The 8853-nt window shown below is 42.2% G+C and overlaps 1 long non-coding RNA gene across 2 annotated transcripts; it reads right to left on the bottom strand.

The window, feature by feature from the left end:
* Positions 1–1473: 1473 nt before the first annotated feature.
* LOC127312554 (uncharacterized) lies at positions 1474–4730 on the bottom strand. 2 transcript variants are annotated; one of them, XR_007858414.1, is made up of 4 exons: positions 4003–4730; positions 3227–3459; positions 2858–3011; positions 1474–2535 (listed from the first exon to the last, which is right to left on the bottom strand). It is a non-coding gene; the product is annotated as an uncharacterized lncRNA (long non-coding RNA). The 2 variants fall into 2 exon arrangements; XR_011749357.1 differs by having other exon boundaries at positions 1474–3011.
* Between the last annotated feature and the right edge of the window lie 4123 nt (positions 4731–8853).

Below are 8853 nucleotides of genomic sequence, written 5' to 3'. Positions count from 1 at the left end.
AGGCGGCAGGGGATCAAAAGAAAAAGGAAATAGCCAAAAAATAAGAGGGTGGAAAAAATCCAAGAAAAGAAACTTTTATAGTATAGAGGATGACATGTGGGTCCCATGAGCCAGCAGCTTCCTCAACGTTTCAGAGGCTGCATGAGATCGAAAGAAAAAGGCAAGTGACCAAAAATAAGAGGGTAAAAAAAATCCAAGAAAAGAGACTTGATTGTACATAGAGGATGACATGCGGGTCCCATCAGTCAGCAGCTTACTCAACGTTTCCAAGGCGGCAGGGGATCAAAAGAAAATGGAAATAGCCAAAGATCAGTGGGTGAAAAAAATCCAATAAAAGAAACTTTTGTAGTACATAGAGGATGACATGCGGGTCCCATGGGCCAGCAGGTTCCTCAACGTTTTCAAGGGCGGCATGAGATCGAAAGAAAAAGGCAAGTGACCAAAAATCAGAGGGTGAAAAATAATCCAAGAAAAGAAACTTTTATTGTACATAGAGGATGACATGCTGTCCCAACGTTTCAAATGCGGCTTGAGATCAAAAGAAAAAGAAAGTAGCCAGAAATTAGGGGGTAAAAAAAAACTCCAAGAAAAGAAAATTGATTGTACATAGAGGATGACATACGGGTCCCACGAGTTAGCAGCTTACTCAACGTTTCCAAGGCGGCAGGGGATCAAAAGAAAAAGAAAATAGCCAAAAATCAGAGAGTGAAAAAAAAACCCCTAGAAAATAAACTTTTGTAGTACATAGAGGATGACATGCGGGTCCCATGAGCCAGCAGGTTCCTCAACGTTTCAAACGTGGCATGAGATCGAAAGAAAAAGGCAAGTGACCAAATATCAGGAGCCAAAAATAATCCAAGAAAAGAAACTTGATTGTACATAGAGGATGACATGCGGGTCCCATTGTGCGGCTGTGGTCCCAACGTTTCAAATGCGGCTTGAGATCAAAAGAAAATGAAAGTAGCCAGAAATTAGGGGTTCAAAAAAAAACTCCAAGAAAGGAAAGCTTTATCGTTCATACAGGCTAACATGTGGGACCTATGAGCCAGCAGCTTACTAAACGTTTCAAAGGCGGCAGGGGATCAAAAGAAAAAGGAAATAGCCAAAAATCAGAGGGTGAAAAAAATCCAAGAAATCAAACTTTTATTGTACACTAGTAATCTGCCCGTGCGTTGCTACGGGAAAACAGAAATACATTACTTTCTCCGTTTGAAATGAAAAAGGATCCAATTCCCCCGAAGGCTGCGCCACTCCCAACCTCCAGGTGAAGTGTGGTTGGATGGCTCGACATAGATTCTCTTCCATATGCGCAGTCCCCCAAAGCACACGCCAGTGAAGAGAAGGAGGAGCTCGAGAGAGCGCGCCGTCCCAACGAAGCCTTGACTGAGCGTGCCCAGTGATTTTGACGTGGGCGCACGATCCCGTGAGGCTCACATATAGACCAAAAAATGCTTATATTTCTTTTAGGTTTTAGAAGTCTATTCGACCACAATACCGATAACAGTTACCAGATACACGATGTTCAAGGAAAAGCAAACACCACACGATGTTCAAGAAAAGCAAACACCAGGCAAGCACCCGTGAAGGCTCATAGAAGAGATAGCCGTCACTTATTACACATATAGTCAAACACCGGATAGTACATAGAAAGATCATTGCCCAGGATGAAGAATGAGAAACATTGTATTAGCTTCTCATTCTTCTTCTCCAGCTGATGATGGAGAAGTTCCACTCTCCCCTTCTCCAAATCAACATCTTTGAAAGTTGAAGACACTTTCATCTCAATTTGCTCCATACACTCGAGATGCTGTCGAGCAGCATCACGCGTTGCAGCTTCCAGGGTCAGCGGGTAGCTATACAGCGAGTGGGGATAGGATGAAGCACACAGAATAGCTTGTTCAAATAGATTGATTCACAATATCATACTCTGGTTATTGCAACGTATTTACGAAATATATATTACATTTCGACTCAATCATCTTCATCTTTTAATGTAACTATAGTTATAATTTGTCTGTTGCCCTCCATTAATTTATTACCCGCTTACAAACTTGACTACTAACGCTCCAACCAGATCATCACAAAACCAAAATTCCATTTCCATTGTTCAATGGCACACAATAATAAAACCTGAAGCATTCGCCACCTCCTGGATATGTCAAGAAAAATAGTATGACATGGCCGATTTGACTACAGCTAAAAGCTTAACTACATGTAAAAGAAATGAATCATTGCAAGATGTCATAGTAAGTAGTCGATTATAGGTTGGCAAGAAGATATATTTCACAAACCACAATAGCAGCAACCTGGAGAACCTTTGTCACGCATCTTTCACAAAGCGCAATAGTAGGTATCGCTTATATACATCTCTCATCAAAACACCGACTAAATCTACATTGCCAAACCAGAATGTACATCTCTATACATCTAGAAAAAATCCAAATCTAAAATAGCGACTCACATGGAGAGAAAAGTAGTCCTTCGGCTCGAGGGATTCATTGTAGAGAGGAGGCTAGAATGATAAAGCTATAAAAACTGCAAAGAAAGAAATCCAAAATTGAAGGTGTGAAAGCATGCTAAAAAAAACTCAAAACTGAGAAAATACATCTATATACAAAAAGAAGCTAAAAATCCCACGATATTGTATCAGTAATGCCGTCAATCTTTTTAACATGCAAAATATTGAATATTGTACAACATGATTGTTAAAAAATAACAAGGGTGGACGGTCTTATTAGTCATAAGTGCAGTAAGAATGGGATATTTCCTGCTTTCTAATGTCTATGTTGATCCATGGTTATAAGAAATGGCATGAATATCAAATAACCCAATATAAAACAGCACCACCATGCATTACCTTTTGCAAATAATACATTTCTAGCTCTTTACAATCAAATAAATGATAGATCACCGCCATTCATTAAAAATAGTGGTAGCCACATGAAAATTGAGAACATCACAGCCTTAGCGGAGAGAGTGTGCATGTCCAGAAACAATATGAGAAATCTCAGCTGCAATGGTAAAAATAAGCTTGAAATATACTGATGGAAACAACCAGTAGTAGATGCTATGAAACTTCGTATTTCCAAATCTTGCATAATTGTAGACACAAATATGAAATATCATGAAATAGGATAGCCATTGCAGTAGGAATGCAGACAGTACATATATTAGATAATAATGAGTCCGCAAAACAGAAATAGGTCTTGGTTTTAATAGGCCTTACAACGAGCTTGCTGATCTGGTGTGTCATGCAAACAAGGTGTCACTGAGCCTCTGAGCAATGTGTTCCTTCATCCGGATCACCCCTCCCGACATTTATTTTCCACAAAGCTTGCACTTGACTCTTTGCGGATCATTGGGATCGATCAGCACAGCAAATTCCCAACCCATATCATCTGAATTCCTTTTTAGTTTAGAAGTTGCAACCTGAGATGAACCAATAGCCGTAGCAGCCATCTACAAACAATAAAAAAGCAGAACATGAGATGAACCAGTAGCCGTGCCAGTAACCTGAGATGAATTCAGTCTATTTGATATTCAGATTACTACTATTACGAAAATATATGAATTGAAAATTCGAGCTAAGTAACCAGTAGCCGTAGCAGTAACCTGAGTTGCAGTCATGTGAATATCTGAAAACAACTAAACCATGGACCTCAGCCAAACATGGGTTACATAAGCATTATCAGATGTTCAATAGTCTTATAATGGAATCTCAAGAAATCAATTATTGAACCGCTGCACTGATTCATCTACGTGATCCCGAGTGATTCAACTGAACTAATTGTACACTTGAAGAACAGAGGCTAATTCAATCCTAAATCAGAAGAACCAGCGGCAGCTAAGCAACCACTATACATATGATACGTCCTACTGGAGAAAATGAATATCATTGACACTCGTTCTTCTCAAGCGTTGATGAAAGAGAAATAAATGTACAACTCAATAGATCTTCACAGTACAAATATATTCAGATGAAGTAAGATTGGGAGAAGAGACCGTGGATGGAAGAACTACTGTCGGGAGGGATGCCGTCGTTGGTCTTGGCCTCTTGGGTGCTGCTGGCGGGAGGGACACCTGCGGAGCACTGCTGTCGGAGAATCGACGGCGTTGGTTGAGCTGCTGCCTCCTTCACCTGGACGGGCTGGAGAAGAAGAGGACGGTGGGAATCTAGATGGATTGGAAGGAGGGCGAGCATGAGGTGAACATGCTGGCGGCGGCGGTGGGTTGCATCATCGGAAACAGTAGCTAGAAATTGCCCAGGGACGAAGATCGGGAGGCAAAGGAACGTTCCCATGATTATTCCACCTCCCCACGCCAGCCGCCCGACGCCTCTGTACCGGTAGCAGAGCGCCTCGCCGTATGTTTTACTTCTGCCGTCCATCGACCAAACGGATCTTACCGTGCTGTTGGACATGTCCATGCCCACCAGGCCTTGCATGCCTGGCGGCGATGTGGGGGAGGCGAGTCGCGGTGAGGGCGATGGGAGTCGCCAGTGCTGCTGAGGCAGATGTGGTCAGGGTGAGATTTTGTATATTTGTTTGGGTGAGATCGCTAGTGATGGATGAGAAAAAGGGAAGCGCAATTGGGGGCGAGGGGAAGGAATTGCTGATTTTTGGGGAAAAGAAAGGGAGTCAAGGCCTGCGGGCGGGGGCGGTTTCGAACGAAGACGAAGGACGTCGGACGGACGACCAAAAATCTAGACGTACTAGGCAGAATAAGGAACATATTCCTCCTTTTTAAGTCTTTTTAAGTAGTGTAGATAGAGGATGACATGCGGGTCCCATGAGTCAGCAGATTCCTCAACCTTTCAAACGTGGCATGAGATCGAAAGAAAAAGGCAAGTGACCAAATATCAGGAGCCAAAAATAATCCAAGAAAAGAAACTTTATTGTACATAGAGGATGACATGCGGGTCCCATTTTGCAGCAGCGGTCTCAACGTTTCCAAGGCGGCACAGGACCAAAAGAAAAATGAAGTAGCCAGAAATCAGGGGGTGAAAAAAATCCAAGAAAAGAAAGATTTCAATTGGGCTGCATCTGGACATCTGGGCCTTCGAACTATCCTTCTGGGCCTTTTGACTCGTACAATTTCAGCCCACTCCAGAACATGAAAGTTCGGATTTTTCTCAAAAAAAAAAACAGGAAAGTCCTATGCTTCGCCAAAACAAAAAACAAGGAGATTCAAGATATAAGTTGTAAAAATAAAGATTTAATTTATCCGTTTGCAATAGCTCAGAGCGAAATACACTGTTTATTGTCTGCAAAATAATCAAGATATCACATGTTTCTTGTACGGGGAGGCTGACATCAGGGACCCATGAGCCAGCAGCGTCGTCAACGTTTCAAAGGCGGCAGGGGATCGAAAATAAAAATAAACCAAATATCAGTTGGTAAAAAAATCCAAGAAAAGAAAACATTTATCGTTCTGAGAGGATGACATGCGGGACCGATGAGGCAGCAGCATCCTCAACGTTTCCAAGGCGGCAGGGGATCAAAAGAAAAAGGAAATAGCCAGAAATTAATTAGGGGTTCAAAATAAATCCATCAAAGGAAAGTTTTATTGTTCATAGAGGATGACATGTGGGACCGACCTGCCAACAGCGTCCTCATCGTTTCAAAGGGGGCAGGAGATCAAAAGAAAAAGGCAAATAGCCAGAAATTAGGGGTAAAAAATAACTCTAAGAAAGGAAACTTTTATTTTTCGTAGAGGATGATATGCGGGACCCATGAGCCAGCAGCTTACTTAACGTTTCAAAGGCGGCATGAGATCGAAAGAAAAAGGCAAGTGACAAAATATCAGTAGCCCAAGATAATCCAAGAAAAGAAACTTTATTTACATAGAGGATGACATGCGGGTCCCATTTTGCAAAGACGGTCCCAACGTTTCAAATGCGGCTTGAGATCAAAAGAAAAAGAAAGTAGCCAGAAATTAGGGGGTCAAAAAAATTCCAAGAAAATAAAGTTGATGGACATAGAGGATGACATGCGGGTCCCATGAGCTAGCAGCTTACTCAACGTTTCCAAAGCGGCAGGGGATCAAAAGAAAAAGGAAATAGCCAAAAATTAGAGGGTGAAAAAAAACAAAGAAAATGAACTTTTATAGTACATAGAGGATGACATGCGGGTCCCATGAGCCAGCAGGTTCCTCAACGTTTCAAACGTGGCATGAGATCGAAAGAAAAAGGCAAGTGACCAAATATCAGGAGCCAAAAATAATTCAAGAAAAGAAACTTGATTGTACATAGAGGATGACATGCGGGTCCCAATTAGCAGCAGCGGTATCACCGTTTGAGAGGCTGCACGGGATCGAAAGAAAAAGGCAAGTGACCAAATATCAGGAGCCAAAAATAATCCAAGAAAAGAAATTTTATTGTACGTAGAGGATGACATGCGGGTCCCATTTTGCAGCAGCGGTCTCAACGTTTCCAAGGCGGCACAGAACTAAAAGAAAAATGAAGTAGCCAGAAATCAGGGGGTGAAAAAATCCAAGAAGAAAGATTTCAATTGGGCTGCATCTGGACATCTGGGCCTTGGAACTATCTTGCTTGGCCTTTTGACTCGTACAATTTCAGCCCACTCCAAAACAGGAAAGTTCCGAATTTTCTAAAAAAACAGGAAAGTCCTATGCTTCGCAAAGACAAAAAAACAAGGAGATTCAACATATAAGTTTGTTTATGTAAAAATAAAGATTTAATTATCCGTTTGAAATAGCTCAGAGCGCAATACATTGTTTATTGTCTGCAAAATTATCAAGATATCATATGTTTCTTGTACGGGGAGGCTGACATCGGGGACCCATGAGCCAACAACGTCGTCAACGTTTTAAAGGCGGCAGGGGATGGAAAGAAAAAATAAACCATAAATCTGTTGGTAAAAAATCCAAGAAAAGAAACATTTTCGTTCTGAGAGGATGACATGCGGGACCCATGAGGCAGCAGCATCCTCAGCGTTTATTGTTCATAGAGGTTGACATGTGGGACCCGTGAGCCAGCAGCGCCCTCAACGTTTTAAAGGCTGCACGTGATCGAAAGAAAAAATAAGCCAAAAATCGTTTGGTCAACAAAATCCAAGAAAATAAACATTTACCGTTCTGAGAGGATGACATGCGGGACCCATGAGGCAGCAGCATCCTCAACGATTCCAAGGCGGCAGGGGAAATATCCAGAAATTAATTAGGGGTTCAAAATAAATCCATCAAAGGAAAATTTTATTGTTCATAGAGGATGACATGTGGTACCGACCTGCCAACAGCGTCCTCATCGTTTCAGAGGGGGCAGGAGATCAAAAGAAAAAGGCAAATAGCCAGAAATTAGGGGTAAAAAATAACTCCAAGAAAGGAAACTTTTATTGTTCGTAGAGGATGACATGCGGGACCCATGAGCCAGCAGCTTACTCAACGTTTCAAAGGCGGCATGAGATCGAAAGAAAAAGGCAAGTGACAAAATATCAGGAGCCAAAGATAATCCAAGAAAAGAAACTTTATTGTACGTAGAGGATGACATGCGGGTCCCATTTAGCAGCAGCGGTCTCAACGTTTCAAATGCGGCTTGAGATCAAAAGAAAAATAAAGTTGATTGTACATAGAGGATGACATGCGGGTCCCATGAGTCAGCAGCTTACCCAACGTTTCCAAGGCGGCAGGGGATCAAAAGAAAAAGGAAATAGCCAAAAATCAGAGGGTGAAAAAAAAATAAAGAAAATAAACTTTTATAGCACATAGAGGATGACATGCGGGTCCCATGAGCCAAAGAGGTTCCTCAACGTTTCAAACGTGGCATGAGATCGAAAGAAAAAGGCAAGTGCCCAAATATCAGGCGACAAAAATAATTCAAGAAAAGAAAGTTTTATAGTACATAGAGGATGACATGCGGGTCCCATTTAGCAAGAGCGGTATCACCGTTTGAGAGGCGGCAGGGTATCAAAAGAAAAAAGAAATTGCCAAAAATCAGAGGGTGAAAAAAAACCAAGAAAATGAACTTTTATAGTACATAGAGGATGACATGCGGGTCCCATGAGCCTGCAGGTTCCTCAACGTTTCAAACGTGGCATGAGATCGAAAGAAAAAGGCAAGTGAAAAAATATCAGGAGCCAAAAATAATTCAAGAAAAGAAAGTTTTATAGTACATAGAGGATGACATGCGGGTCCCATTTAGCAGCAGCGGTATCACCGTTTGAGAGGCGGCAGGGGATCGAAAGAAAAAGGCAAGTGAAAAAATATGAGGAGCCAAAAATAATTCAAGAAAAGAAAGTTTTATAGTACATAGAGGATGACATGCGGGTCCCATTTAGCAGCAGCGGTATCACGGTTTGAGAGGCGGCAGGGGATCGAAAGAAAAAGGTAAGTGACCAAATATGAGGTGCCAAAAATAATTCAAGAAAAGAAAGTTTTATAGTACATAGAGGATGACATGCGGGTCCCAGTTAGCAGCAGCGGTATCACCGTTTGAGAGGCGGCAGGGGATCGAAAGAAAAAGGCAAGTGACCAAATTTGAGGTGCCAAAAAAAACTCCAAGAAAAGAAAGTTGATTGCACATAGAGGATGACATGCGGGTCCCATTTAGCAGCAGCGGTCTCAACGTTTCCAAGGCGGCAAGGGATCAAAAGAAAAAGGAAGTAGCCAGAAATCAGGGGGTCAAAAAATCCAGGAATAGAAAGAATTTTGGTTCATAGAGGATGACATGTGGGACCCATGATCCTGCATCGTAAACGGCTCGATCGGAGAACGTTGAACGAGATGGCGCGATCGAGAAAAAAAACAATGCCAGAGATGCTGCCATCTGGGCCCTACATCCCTCGGCGGTGCGGATTTGCATTGACTCGGCCGGCGAACCCGAGATTTCGAGATGCA

The sequence above is a fragment of the Lolium perenne genome, chromosome 7, assembly GCF_019359855.2.
Source record: "Lolium perenne isolate Kyuss_39 chromosome 7, Kyuss_2.0, whole genome shotgun sequence".
Taxonomy (NCBI): Eukaryota; Viridiplantae; Streptophyta; class Magnoliopsida; order Poales; family Poaceae; genus Lolium; species Lolium perenne.
Note: the sequence above shows the minus strand (reverse complement) of the source record. Positions and strands in the feature narration are given on the sequence as shown.